Source organism: Lathyrus oleraceus, chromosome 5 (genome assembly GCF_024323335.1).
Source record: "Lathyrus oleraceus cultivar Zhongwan6 chromosome 5, CAAS_Psat_ZW6_1.0, whole genome shotgun sequence".
In the NCBI taxonomy this organism is placed as follows: Eukaryota; Viridiplantae; Streptophyta; class Magnoliopsida; order Fabales; family Fabaceae; genus Lathyrus; species Lathyrus oleraceus.
The window spans coordinates 610,013,410-610,029,234 of record NC_066583.1 but is presented as its reverse complement, the minus strand read 5'-3'; positions in this window follow the sequence as shown (position 1 = coordinate 610,029,234).

Below are 15,825 nucleotides of genomic sequence, written 5' to 3'. Positions count from 1 at the left end.
CTTTTAATTTCAAGCTTTTACTTTAATGAAATTTATTTTTAGCACTTTATTTCATTTGCCATTGTACATATCATTCTAATTGTTTATGTTAATGCAATTTTCACTTTGTCCATTTGGACCATATTGTGTGATATATTTTGTTTGTATATACTTTGTTTGTTTGTTTGGTCTATGACCCATTAATGTACATAATAATCACAAAAACCATAAAAAACTTTTGAGTGGACTGTTGGTTTGATCTTGAGCAAAAGACTTAGAATTTAGGCAACCTTCCTAAGCTAAAGAACTTGGCCAATGCCAATTTGTGAAGGACCAAGTGCTTACAATTTGAAATTCATCTGATACATCATTCAAGATCTCTCTTAGTTCATCTACAACGTGATCATTGTGAAGCTGTTATTTTGAACCCGTGACTTGTGGAATTCATCTGTTACATAGGCTATTTCTGAAGAAGATCATGGAATGAATAAGCTTGGATGAGGCCATCTTTATTTGATGCCTTTCTCTTCAAGAGAATATAATTGTGCATTTGTGTGTTGCTTGAATCTAAAAGTCCAAGGGAATTCTGGGTTTCTATTGACATACTTGTCTATTGAATTGCTACCCATTTGGTCAGATCTTTTCAACTTTAAACTTTTAAATTTTGTGCATAAGATAGTCTCTTCATCTTCTCCCTATTTCTATAATTTCAAAATCTCTCCCTCCATTTTCAAAACCTTCTTTGTGTGAACTACTTTTGTTCAAAACTTTGACCACTTTCAAAAAAGATAGAAACTTTGGCCTTATGCCATTGCATTTTCAAACTCATTTTCTTAAATCAAACTTGTAAATAAACTTAACTATACTTAACTTAAACTTTCAAAAAGCCATAAAGAACTAACTCATTCAAACCATTTTAGGCCCTTGTGCCTTTCAAACTTAAAATTTTGTTAAAACCAACACACTCACTTTGAAATTTGTAGCACGAACTACGAGGTTTTGATCCCTCATTTTTATGTTGGTACGTAGGCATAAGTCCGAAGGTCTTGTCAAACACAAAAATATAATTAATGAATTCTTTTTTCATCCCCCCATTCTATTTGTTTGTAAACATCACTTTGTACAAAATACATATGCACACAAAAAGGGCTCCCTAGGAGTACCTAGGATACTTTGGATGCTAACACCTTCCCCCTGTGTAACCAACCCCCTTACCTGTGATCTCTGATTTTTATTAGTTTTTATTTGAAAACTTCTTACTTATTGGGTTTTGTTCGTACTTTTCCCTTTTCCCTTGGAAACAATAAAAGTGTGGTGACGACTCTTGTTAATTGATCTCTAGCTTATCAATAGCTTGATGATCATGAATTTCCCGCTACACTAGTGAGTTGATCGATTAGCTCGCGCTCTTATTTCTCGGTGAGCGAGGTTTCTATCTTCTTCACCTCGTGGGCCAAAGTATCTATCCAAACTCCCTTTAGGTTCTATGTGGGCGTGAGCCTCTCATTGTCCCACCCAGTCTAGGATTCTAACTATTAGTGCCTTTCTCCGAAACTTCGGGAAGGGGGATGCCCACATTCTTGGGCACTTTGCTGGTCACCTCGAACTGTCCCGACTCGGCCATTAGGTAGTGGGTACGTCATAACTAGGTACTGGATGAAAATAACCGCCCCTAATGCATTAATGATGGATCTGCCCAGAATAATGTTATAGGACGATAAAGCGTCCACTATGAGGTAGTTGAATTCAATTGCCTTGGAGTCTGATCCCATGCTGCAGGCGGTTTTGAGAGCTATGTGAACCCTTACTTGCACATATTTGCATGATAAGCCTACTATTGATCCCTGGAACGCCTTGATATTGTTGGGATTGAGCTGGAGTTTCAGGAAATAGTCTCGGAATAAGATGTCAATTGAGCTTCTAGGGTATATCAAGACTCATTTGATATCATAGCTATCATGTTGCATAATGATGCCATGGATTATTATCGTGAGGATGGGTTCATATGGCTTCATTGATAGAGAAATTGATATTGGCACCTGACTCTCCCTGGTCAGCTTCAGAGTCTCAGGGATATCACATTCTCGATCAGTAATTGGCTAGCATATTTCCTCTAGTGGAGTTGTAGTTTCCTCCTCTAACAAAACCTCTAGTTATGGTGTTAACCACAGAGTATGGAGCTTTGTTGGAAATCTTCAAAAGAAGGTTGTGAGAATAATAATGACGAAGGTGTAGCATAAGTTAGTTTTATTGGGGCCCAACAATATGAGCCACTGTACTTATCAAAAGGTACATGAAGTGTGGAACTCCTAATCTAGTAAGTGTCATACCCTAATTTTACCCCTAAGATTCCACTTATCATATCATTTGCATTTCAACCAAGATCACAAGTATGCTATCCTCTTAACCTTCACCTCTTTGTGTTTGCCTTTGTGGAAGATCATCAAGCACCCATTGTGTTTCCTTTTTACTATTTTTCTTGCTTGCATTCTAACTTTGCTAACCTTATTCAAAATACAAAATTGCGTGTTGTTTCCTCTTTCTTATTGGACAAGGTAGGGACTTGCAATCAAAGGATCAAGCTTGGTTTCTAAATTAGGGTTTTGATCCCAAGGTCAAAGTTTGGTCAACAATTGGTCCACAAGAGCTTTTACTTCAAGGCATGACCTATAATCTTAGGTTACACTTATGTCAAGCTTCATTCAATATCATTTGATCAAGAGAAGTTCATGTTTGGTTCCAAATTTCAAAGTTGATTCAAGTATGGTTCATGTGTTTATTTCCATGCCTTCTCCATCCAATTTTAAAGCAATTAACTAAGATCCTTCAAAGGACAATTAAGTTTCCTTCATTTGGTATTCAAGTGTTCATCATTGGTCCTTTGGATACAATCAATGTCAAGAAATCAAAAGCTGACACATGTTTGGTTGACCTAAAATCAACTATGGCATGTCACTTGGTCCAAATGTAACGCCCTAATTTTATTTAAATTAATCTTCATAATTTAATTATGTGATAACCGTGGTTGTGTTGTGTTGATTGGTGTTTTGATGTGTTGTGTACCCTTGGTGTTGGGTAGTTTCCTTAGAAATTAAGGTGTTGGGGAGTGTGTGAGTAAAAGTGTAGAAAGGATAGCGTGGTGAGTAAAACTAATTAATCATATTAGTTATTATTTATTTAATTAATTAATATTATATGAATATTAATTTAATTATTTAATTTAAGTTGATTATTATTATTATTATTATTATTATTATTATTATTATTATTATTATTATTATTACTATTACTATTATTATTATTAAGAAAATAGCGATGATATAACATTTGGGGAGAAAAGAGGAGAAGCATAGAAAGAGAGAAGAAGAGGCTAGGATCCAAAGGGAGATTCGCCATTGTTGAAGGATAAAGAAGTTATTGCTAAGAACTCTAAGGTAAGGATGAGGTTCTGATTATTTAAGGGTTAACATGATGATGGTAGGTAGATTATGCCATGCATGTTTTGTATTTTCTTCTCTATGTTGAATTGTGGGAATGATGAAAATGTTGCAGTTAAACCCATGAAATTTGACTGAATTGTGGGAATGATGAAAATGTTGTTGTTAAACCCACGAAATTTGATTGAATTGTGTGAATGATAAAAATGTTGCTGTTAAACCCGTGAAATTTGATTGAATTGTGGGAATGATGAAAATGTTGTTGTTAAACCCATGAAATTTGATTGAATTTTGTGAATGATGAAAATGTTGTTAAACCTATGAAATTTGATTGAATTGTATGAATGATAAAAACGTTGTTGTTAAACCCATAAAATTTGATTGAATTATGAGAATGATGAAAATGTTGCTGTTAAACCCATGAAATTTGATTGAACTGTGAGAATGATAAAAATGTTGTTGTTAAACCTATGAAATTTAATTTAATTGTGTGAATGATGAAAATATTGTTGTTAAACCCATGAAATTTGATTGAATTATGGGAATGATGAAAATGTTGTTGTTAAATCCATGAAATTTGATTGAATTGTGTGAATGATAAAAATGTTGCTATTAAACCCATGAAATTTGATTGAATTGTGGGAATGATGAAAATGTTGTTGTTAAACCCATGAAATTTGATTGAATTGTGAGAATGATGAAAATGTTATTGTTAAACCCATGAAATTTGATTGAATTGTGTGAATGATGAAAATGTTGATCTTAAACCCATTAAATTTGTTAGATTGTGTGATGTAAAAGTTGTGTGAATTGATGTGGTTTCGGTCAGAATTGGGATGATGAATTATTGCAATTGTTGTTGTTGGGAGGTTTGGGGTACATATGAATTGAGAGAATGAATTGGTTTTTTATGCTAATCTATGATATAATATGAATTTGATGTTTTAATCATTGAATAGTTATAGTAGGTCAAACTCTAAGATCGGAGGTTTTTACCCAATCGAAATTGGAGGTCCGGAAGGTCTCCAACGATGAAAAATAGGTTTTTGGGCTATTTTCGAAGCCCGTAATCGGTTACCGATTCGAGCGTATACGGTTACCACTATTACGTGAAAAATTGAGAAATTGAAAATGACGTAATTTGAGCTCCATAACTCAATTTGACGCGCGGTTCGAAGCTATAGAAAGCTGAGAGTGTGTACTATCATTTAAAAATGGTTTCAGTACCTGTAATTGAATATTTTTCTCTGTGATGGTGTTGAAATGCATTGTAATGTTTATGTGGCAATGTAACATAACCTTAAATGCATTGTTGTTGCTTATTATGTTGTATGTTGGTGTTGCTAAGTTGTATAACATGTGTTTGATGCATGATGGCCAGTATTGGCGGTGTACATTGACTATGGAGGTGGGTCCTTATGTATGATGTTATTGTTGTATGTATTGTATGTTGCATGCATTCATGTTGTTGGATAGAAGGTCAGTTGTTGGTAAGCCTCAAATCCTGTTGTGTGGATTTGGATGATAGGTGATTTTCGAGGTGATGGAATCAGTGAGACGTTATCGGAGGTGATGGTAATGAATTGGTGACTTTGATCCTAGTAGGTGAGGATCGAAGTGGTAAACCTGAGTGTTCACGTATTGGTACCACATGCACTGAGTCGAGTTGTTGAGTCTCATTACATTGTACATTGGTTTAATTTGTTATTATGTTGAATGGTTGATTATGTTGTTGTTATGTTGGATGATTGTTATGTTGCTATTATGTGTGAATAGCCATTGTGTGGATTATGTGGAATTGTGTTGTGGAATGGGTGATGTGCATGTAATAATCTAATGCTTACTTATTATCACACTTTCCTTTATATAATTATGATATCTCACCCATTCTATTTGAATGTTGCCTCCACGCGGGTAACATGCAGATAATCCACAGTAGGAGTTCAGATGTAAGTGGAAGATGAAGTCTTATGTTTCATTTTTGTGTCAGTGTCTGCTCTGTTATGTAACACTGGGAGATTGGAACGATGTGTCTTTCTTTATGTTTTAATATTTCTTATATGATGTGTTATGTTGATGTTGGTTATGTTGAGTTAACTGTTTGTTATTGTTGTTCCGCTGCGATTTAATAAAAGTTAACATTTAGACATGTGGTTATTACTACTATTTTTATAAATGCAAAGTGTTACATGTCTTTATAACTGAGTAGGTTTATTGTATGTTATAGTGTAGCATCCTAAGTTGCATGTTGTTTTATTTTACTCTGATAAATGTTTTAAATTGACTGGGGGAAAATTAGGGTGTTACATAGTGGTATTAGAGCAGGTCGGTATGTCCAACAAAGTTGTTGAGTCGGTGCGGTTTCTTACTCTTGGTGAGGAGTAAGAATCTGGTTTCTTGTCTACTAGAGAGTTGAAGGAGATTTTGGAAGAGGAAGCTCAGATGTTTACGTTGTTCGTGGCGTTATCTACTAAGATTCAGACGGTGATTGATGAGTTACAGGTAGTGCGGGATTTTCCAGAGGTGTTTCCAAATGACGTTTCAGATGTACCTCCAGAGAAAGGGGTGGAGTTTTATATTGATATTGTCCCTAGTACCAGACCTATTTCTATGGCACCATGCATGATGTCTGCATCGAAGTTAGCAGAGTTGAAGAACCAATTAGAAGATTTGCTAGATAAGATATTTGTTAAACCAAGTGTGTCACCTTGGGGAGCTCTGGTATTGTTGGTAAAGAAGAAAGGCGGTAGCATGAGGTTGTGTATAAATTAACGATAGTTGAATAAAGTGAAGATTAAGAACAAGTATCCACTTCTGAGAATAGATGACTTGATGGATCAATTGGTGGGTGCACGTGTGTTTAGCAAAATTAATTTGAGGTCAGGTTACCACCAGATCAGAGTGAAGGATGAAGATGTATAGAAGACAACGTTTAGAACTTGATATGGGCACTATGAGAATTTGGTGATGTTGTTCGGTGTTTCTAATGCACCCGAAGTATTTATGGAGTACATGAATTATAACTTTCATACTTACTCTGATCGTTTTATTGTGGTATTTATTGATGACATTTTGATCTATTCTAAATAAGAAGAAGAACATGATGAGCATTTGAGAGTTACTTACAAGTGTTGAAGGAGAATAAGCTTTATGTTAAGTTATCAAAGTGTGAATTCTGGTTGAAAGAGGTTAGATTTCTTGGTCATGTTATTTCAGGTGGTGGTATTGATGTGGATCCATCCAAGGTAAATGCAGTTCTACAATGGAGGCTCTGAAGTCGGTGACAAAGATTATAAGCTTTTTGAGCTTGGATGGTTATTACCGCAAGTTTATTGAAGGCTTTTCCAAGTTGGCACTTCCATTAACTCAGTTGACCTGCAAAGGTAAACTATTTGTGTGGGATATCCGTTGTGAGAACAATTTCGTAGAGCTAAAGAAAAGGTTGACTACAGCTCTGGTTTTGATGATACCTAAAGCGAATGAACCGTTTGTGGTGTATTGTGATGCGTCGTTGATGGGTTTAGGTGGTGTGCTAATGTAAGATTACAAGGTTGTGGCTTATGCTTCACGACAGTTGAGGATTCAGGATAGAAACTATCCTACTCATGATTTGGAGTTGGCTGTAGTGGTGTTCGTATTGAAAATTTGGAGGCATTATTTTATGGTTCCGGATTTGAAGTGTTTAATGATCATAATAGTTTGAAATACTTATTTGATCATAAGGAATTAAATATGAGACAACGTAAATGGTTGGAATTCTTAAAGGATTATGACTTTGGCTTGAATTATCTTCCCAGGAAGGAGAATGTCGTGGCTAATGCTTTAAGTCGGAAGCCTTTGCATATTTATGTTATGATGGTTAGAGAGTTGGAAATGATTGAACAGTTCAGAGACATGAGTTTGTTCTATAAATTGACACCGCAAAGTGTGATGTTGGGTATGCTGAAGATCAACAATGATTTTATTAATAATATTAAAGAGAGTCAGAAGTTGGATGTGAAGTTGGTGGACTTGATGGTTGGAAGTAATCAGACTGACGATAGTGATTTCAAAGTGGATGAACAAGGTGTGTTAAGGTTCGGAGACATAATTTGTATTCCTGACAAAGTTGAGTTGAAGAAGATGATTTTAGAAGAAATCCATCGAAGTAGCTTGAGTATTCATCTAGGAGTTACTAAAATGTATCAGGATCTGAAGAAGATCTTTTGGTGGTCTGGAATGAAGCGAGATGCGGCTCAGTTTATTTATGCTTGTTTGATTTGTTAGAAGTCAAAGGTTAAACATCAGAAACCTACAGGATTGATGCAACCATTGGATATTACAGAATGGAAATGGGATAACATTTTTATGGATTTTGTTATGAGGTTACCAAATACTCCAAGAGGGCACAATTCCATTTGGATAATTGTTGATAGACTGATGAAGTTGGCTTATTTTATTTTGATTAACATCAGTTTTTCTATGCAGAAGTTGGCGGAGATATATATCCGTGTGATTATGAAGTTGCATGGAGTTTCGTTGAGTATTGTGTCGGATAGAGATTTGAGGTTCACTCTAGATTTTGGGAGAGTTTATAGGAAGCTTTGGGTTCGAAGTTGAGGTTGAGTTCAACTTATCATCTGCAGACTGATGGTCAGATAGAGAGGACCATTTCGTCATTAGAGAACTTGTTGAGAGCTTGTGTTCTCGAGCAAGGAGGTGCTTGGGATGCTCATTTTCCGTTGATTGAGTTCACGTATAATAACAGTTTCCATTCTTGTATTGGAATGACACCTTTTGAAGCCTTGTATGGCTGAAAGTGCAGGACACCTTTGTTTTGGCATGAATCTGGTGAGAGTGTAGTGCTTGGACCTGAGATTGTCCAATAGACTATTGAGAAGGTGAAGCTAATTCGAGAGAAGATGAAATCTTCACAGAGTAGGCAAAAAAGTTACCATGATAAGAGGAGATAGGATATTGAGTTTCAAGAGGGAGACCATGTATTCTTGAGAGTCACTCTGGTGACCGGTGTAGGACGTGCTTTGAAGTCGAGAAAGCTTTCTCCTCATTTTATTGGTCCGTATCAAATATTTAGGCGAGTTAGACCTGTTGCTTATAGAGTGGTGTATCCATCAAACTTGTCAAATCTACATGATGGGTTCCATGTTTCACAACTTCGGAAGTATGTTCTGGATCCGTCGCATGTGATTCTGATGGATGATGTTCAGATGAGGGATAACCTTACAGTTGAGGATCTACCTATAACGATTGATGATCGAGAACTGAAATGGTTAAGAGGAAAAGAGATTTCTCTCGTGAAGGTAGTGTGGGGAGGCGCTGCTGGAGGAAATATGACTTGGGAGTTGGAAAGCAGGATGCGAGAATCGTATCCAGAGTTGCTCGCATTAGGTAAGTTTTTAGGACAAAAATGTTCTAAGTGTGAGAGAGTTGTAACGCCCTATATTAATTTAAATTAACTTATGTAATTTAATTATGTGATAGTTGTGGTTGTGTTGTGTTGATTGGTGTTTTGATGTGTTGTGCACCTTTGGTGTGGGGTAGTTGCCTTAGAAATTAAGGTGTTAAGGAGTGTGTTAGCAAAAGTGTAGAAATGGTGGTGTGGTGAGTAAAACTAATTAATCATATTAGTTATTATTTATTTAATTAATTAATATATAAATATTAATTTAATTATTTAATTTGAGTGGATTATTATTGTTATTATTATTATTATTACAATTATTATTATTAAGAAAATAGTGATGATATAATAAGTTAATAAAATAATAGGATTTATAATAAAAATATAAAAGGAGTGTTGGGATAGAAACTCAATACGTAACATTTGGGGAGAAAACAGGAGAAGTAGAGAAAGAGAGAAAAAGAGGCTAGGGCTCAATGGGAGATTCACCATTGTTGAAGGATAAAGAAATTATTGCTAGGAACTCTAAGGTGTAAGACTCTGATTATCTAAGGGTTAACATGATGATGATGGGTAGATTATGCCATGTATGTTTTGTATTTTCTTCTCTATGTTGAATTGTGGGAATGATGAAAATGTTGCAGTTAAACCCATGAAATTTTATTGAATTGTGGAAATGATGAAAATGTTGTTGTTAAACCCATAAAATTTGATTGAAGTGTGTGAATTATGAAAATGTTGCTGTTAAACCCAATAAATTTGATTGAATTGTATGAATGATGAAAAATGTTATTGTTAAACCCATGAAATTTGATTGAATTGTGTGAATGATGAAAATGTTGTTGTTAAACCCATGAAATTTGATTGAATTGTGGGAATGATGAAAATGTTATTGTTAAACGCATGAAATTTGATTTAATTGTGTGAATGATGAAAATGTTGTTGTTAAACCCTTGAAATTTGATTGAATTGTGTGAATGATGAAAATATTGCTATTAAACCCATGAAATTTGATTGAATTGTGGGAATAATGAAAATGTTGTTGTTAAACCCATGAAATTTGATTGAATTGTTAGAAAGATGAAAGTGTTGTTGTTAAACCCATGAAATTTGATTGAATTGTGGGAATGATGAAAAGGTTGTTGTTAAATCCATGAAATTTGATTGAATTGTGTGAATGATGAAAATGTTGTTGTTAAACTCATGAAATTTGGCATTTATTTGTCCACTTTGGGATGACATTTGAGGATCAACTGCCTTTAGGCTAAATAATCGGGTGAGGGTTACCCAACATAGAAGGTTTAGTTGTCTTTATTGCCTTTTCATCATTTTGGTGCCCAAATGTTTTCTTTCTCAACCAATCATACATACATGCAAGTCTAAATTATGTCGAATTGTCAATATAAACTAATCGGGAAATACTTCTCAGAGTCGAGTACTATGACACAAATTTATACGTTGGACCCGCGTCCTTACTCCGGGGGACCTAAAGTTTTCGGATAATAGCTAAGTTTTCAAACCTTACCAATGTCCATAATCCTAGCCTTTCTTCCCTCAAAATCTATATACTTTCTCATCTTCCCCACAACTAAAGCTTGTCATAAAAAATAAATTCACGGTCTTAGTTTTGGGAAAAACTATAAAAGGATGGTCTTAATGCATCAATCAAACTAGAAAATAATTAAAAACAAGGAAGAAAGAAAAACATAAAATTGTAAGAAATAAAAATGCGATAAAAATAAAGATAAACGCAAGAAAATAAGTAGATACCCACAAACTTGAACCAAACATTGTCCTCAATGTTTAGGCTCAAGAGAAAGGGAGAAGAACTCACAAGAACCTCATTCCGGAGGCGGGAACCACAACATGAGTTGATGCCTCACATCTTGGATGTCATCCAAGACCACTCCTTGCTTATTGTGTTCTACTCTCATTCCTTGGATCTCTGATTGGACCCAATCCCACCTATTTTGGTATGCATTCAAAGCGCTCGCTTCATGTTGGGTGGGATGTGTGGGTGGAGGGACAACATCCTTCTCCATGGTGGTACCTACAGGATGGTTAGAATTATCGGGTTCACCCCCATCCTTAGGTATGGTATCCGGAGAGGCGACACTAACTTGATAAAGCCAATTATTCGGAACATCGGTTCTTACCTTTCTTGGATTAGACAAGTCAAGAACATACTTGTTTCAGACCATCACCATATAGGTATTTTCATCCATACAAATCATCCCTTGGTGAACAAGGGCTTCCATATCAATATTACTCTTTCCTTCAACAACATGGTCCTCGACCAAGTTAAACTAAAAACCAAGGAACTCGGAGATTTGGTTAATCATACCCCATACCGAAATATCTTTGGTAGTCTCATGGGAAACCTTACTCAAATAACTTTCCACTAAAATAGTGACATTAACAATTCCATTATTTTCCATGCAATTCAAGAAAATAACCCCCTTTGGGTAGCCACTCCGGTACTATCACCTCGTCCAAACAAGGTGCAGGAAAATGCCTTTTGCGCATACCAAAAGCATGGGTTTTGAATAAGGGAGGCTTTGGCCCTCGTGGGGGTATAGTAGGGATCACCAAAAATAGAACACCAAAAACTCGTGGCATCAAACTCCTTCAACCTGACCTGTAAATGGGCAATTGGAGGATATTCCCCAATTATTCTACACTTAGTTGATGTTTTTGATTAAACAATCAGAATTCGAAAGTATCGTAGTAGTACCTTGTTCCATCGATATACTTCTTTTGCAACTTAAAGTCTAAGGTGCTAAGAAACTCAAGAGTAATACGCTCAAAGGTAGGTGCTTCCTTTTGCATGAAGTCTAGCAAACCGGTTGAATGGAACATCCTATTTATTTCCACTTTTAAGCCAAGAGTAGTAAGGGTGTTTTAACAATCATACCTCGACGAAGTGATCCTCCGCTTGATGAGCGTTGAGTACTGCTTTGCTTGCGAGTGGTCTTAAAAGGTGATGCTGTGAGGATTTGATGAACGGGAGCCCCCCCTCTTGTGAGGTCTTGATGACTATGCCACTTGCTTTCCCTTGTCGGCTCTCTTTGGTGCCAATGATGAATGAAGATTTTTGAGAAAATTTGAAGTGAAGAATTTTGAGAATTTATGCCCAGAAGTAGGCTCGGGATGGGGAATAGTGAAGTTTTTATGGAGATGGTTTTGTGGTTAGAGGTAGTAGGAGGTTAAAGTTATAAGCTTTGTGGTGGAGAACAATGAGGTTTATGTGAAGTTTTGTGAAAAAGGTTAAGAGAATTTGAAAAGGATGAGATATTTGGAAAGAGAATAAGTGATGATTGTAAGACCCCAATTTTGACCCTAAGATCCCTCATGCTATCTCATCATATGCATTGGTTTTAGGATCACACCTTGGCATCCTTCTTGCCCCTCATTCATTGGGTTTGCATTGGGAGAGGTCACCAAGCACATTTTATTGTATCATACTTTGTTTTTCATTATTTACTAACCAAATACCCAAAAATATGTCAATTTATGGTTTGTTGCTTTTGTAGGTAGTATGTGTGTTCATCCATGCTCCATCAAGCTCATTTCTAGGGTTTAAGACCCTCAGTGCAAGGAAACTAATCAAGATATGGTTCACATTGGCTCTAGACATCATATATGGATCCCCATAATCTACGCATATCATTTTGATCAAGAATTCATCAAAAGTTTGAAGCTTATTTGCCTTGGAAGCCCTAATTCATTTGGGTATCTTGTATGACTTCCTCAGCAAGCTTCTTCACCATTTAATCAAATATTTCAAGGGATACTTCATATTAGTTTATCTTACACATATATGATCATCCATGAGTCCCAAAAATCAAGAGTATGTCAAGCTAGCAAGATGGTTCATGGTGGTTGACCAAAGAAAGTCAACTGGTCAAAACTGGGGTTCCTTAGACCCTATCTCCTACACTTTTTGTCATATGAAAATTATTACAAGACAAAATTTACTCCTTATTACATTCCAAACAACTTTCATGTTGAAGTCAAGATCTAGTTTTGCTTTTAAAGTCATTTTTTATGGTGAAAGATTATAGGTCATTTTGTCTGAACCCTAGTTAGGAGGTCAACTTCTAAGGACCATAACTTGCTCAATTTTTATGATATGAAATCCATTAAAATCCCATGATAAAATTCAAGGTGTACTTTTAAATTTTTATGTTTAGAGGAAGTTCAAATTCAACTTGAAAATGCATGTGACAAGAGGAAACATTATAGGTCATTTTGGGCCATTACCATTGAACAAGTGATTTTCCTCAACTTCTAAAATGCATAACTCCTTCATGACAAATACAAATAAGGTCACATTTGTGACCAAATTGAAAAGGTTTTAAATATCTACAATTTTTATGAAGGAACTTGTTCCATTTGAAGTCCATAGCAAAAGTTATCCAAGGTGGAAGAAGTGAACATTTGACTTGGTACTTAGAAAATTTTCAAATATGTTTGATTTTCCAAACTTCCACCTCAAAATTCATCACGATACAAGCTTCAAATGGAAAAGTATTAAACATGATAGTTGTTCCCCTTGATCTCACCTTTCTAAAAAGTCCAAGATCATCTCATTTGGATCAAAATTGAAGGACTTGCGCATGGGTGCAATTCATGGCCTCATTTGGAAGATTTTCATGACCAATTTCCATTCCACATAGCATGGCTTCATGAATTGTTTTCAGCATCACATGTGCATGATTTTGGACCCTTTGACATCATTCTTTGGGCTTTGTATACGCCCATGCAAGCATGCATGAGTTCATTACTATTTTTGGAGTTTGAATGGAAGTGTGCAAAAAGCATTTGAAGAGCCTATAAATACCAGTGCCATGAGCTCAGAAATGCATCAACACCTTTCCCAAGCTTTGCCAAGACAACTCAGACCCCTCACTCCATATAATTTCTTGAGGATTTCATTGGAATCGAGTTTGAATTTCACCTTCTATTTTGAACTTCAAACTCCAAGAATGCATTGCCCTTTTCATCTCAATTGATCACTGCAAGCAAGAGGAGGAAGAATCAAGAAAATCTAGATCAAGATCAAGCTGAATTGAAACTACTCAAAAAGGTTAAATTTCAGAAACTTCATCTCTTCGATTCTCTCTCAATTCTTTACTATTCTTTGTGATTTTTGGTTGACTGAAGTCCTATAAACGTAGGCAACAAGATTGAGTTGCTTTGAGGTCAAATCGAAGCAACTCAGTTCATGGTCCTCAAAATTCAAATCCCATCAGATCTGCCACCTCAATTAATGAGGGAGATCTGATGGCCCTTGATTTTTTTTTTCTTCTGATTTTTCATTTATTTACTTTATTTTGTTTAATTCATATTAATTTCATTTTAATCCAAAAAGTATGGGACTTTCACCAAAAAAAATTAAATATTTTTCTCTTTTATTTTCTGAATTAAAATTATTTTTTGGGCTAATTTTGATATTTGTCATAAATTAAATATTTTTGTGCATATGTTTAATTGTTTAAAAATACTTCCGTCTTTTCAAAAATCATGAAATTTTTTGTCTAAGGTCCTTTGGTCTTGCTTGACCTAGGATAAATCTCTTGGCCATTTATTTGGTGTTTTGAAGAGATTTTAGGTTTTGACCAAATTAAATTGAATTTTAATGCATTTTTAATTTGATTTTTTATTGATTAATTGTGTGAAGATTATGTTGAGACATTTTTATGGTCTTGTTATGTTTGACTATTTGTTTGGGCTTTGGTCAAAGTTGATTTGACTTTTGTTGAATTAAAATAATTGGATTTAGGAGATTGATGAAATGTACATTTCATCTCCCAAAATGAATGAATGATTTTAATTTGATAAAATTCCCTCCATGACCAATTTGTGTTTCTTTCACTTCCCCTCCCTCTTCATCTTCATCCCTATTCTTTCCTATTCCTTTCATTGACCAATGAAGTCTCAATATCCTAAGGCTAATTGGTTCATCAATGACTTTGTGTCAGATGAACCAATACAAGTAGGGATGAGATAGGTCCATCCCTTTTGATATTTTCTTTTAGTGTGTGGTATGTTTTAGGAGTTTGGTTCATTATACCAAATCTCTAACATGTATTAACACCTAAATTTTTATTGCTTGATCTCAGATAATAGTGACTTCTACATAAGTTCAATTACAATTGCTTAACATAGAGCTAAATTTGACCCTAAAGGCATAGCATTCTAGTAAGTGAGATTGTAAGTCTCCCATCTTTCATGGTATTATATGGAAACTTGGCCTTTTTTACTTCCTATGGAAGATGTCTTGGTTCAAGGATTCATGCTTGTGAATAGATGGTTGAGTGTTCTCCAAAGAATGACTTAATCAATTGAAAAGCAAAACCCTAGTAACATCCAATTAACTTTGACTAACACTTGACTAACTATTGTTAATATTGCTTTACTTTCAAGTCATTTACTTTATGCAATTTAATTTCTAGTCATTTATCATTCATTGCCATTTACATTTCATTTAACTTGTTTATGTTTATGTCATTTTCACTTTGCTCATTTGAGCCATGTATTGTGATTATATATATTTTGTTTGTGTATTTTGATTGTGTTTGTGGTCTTAGGACCTTAAAATACTTAATAAACAACAAAAACACTAAAAAATATTTGGTGGGCTGTTGATCTCGATCTGAACTTTTGGACTTAGAACTAGGCAACATTCCCTGTGCAAAAAGGACTTGGCCAATGCCAACATTTTGAGACCAAGTTATTGAGAAATGAGCCTTCATATAATGCAAGTATTGGGATTCATTTGAGGTTATCTGCTACATGGTCTTGATGTAAACTGTTATTTTGATCTTGTGCCTAATGCTTCATTCTAAGTGGATCAAATAGTATTTCATTTGATACATGAGAAGACAAAGAAGACTGCTAGCTATGGGATTTGCTTGCTTAGATGTGGCTATATTTATTTGATGCCTTGATCTTCATATTTCTAATTGCTTGCTGATTATTGCTTGATTCCAAGTCTAAAGGGAA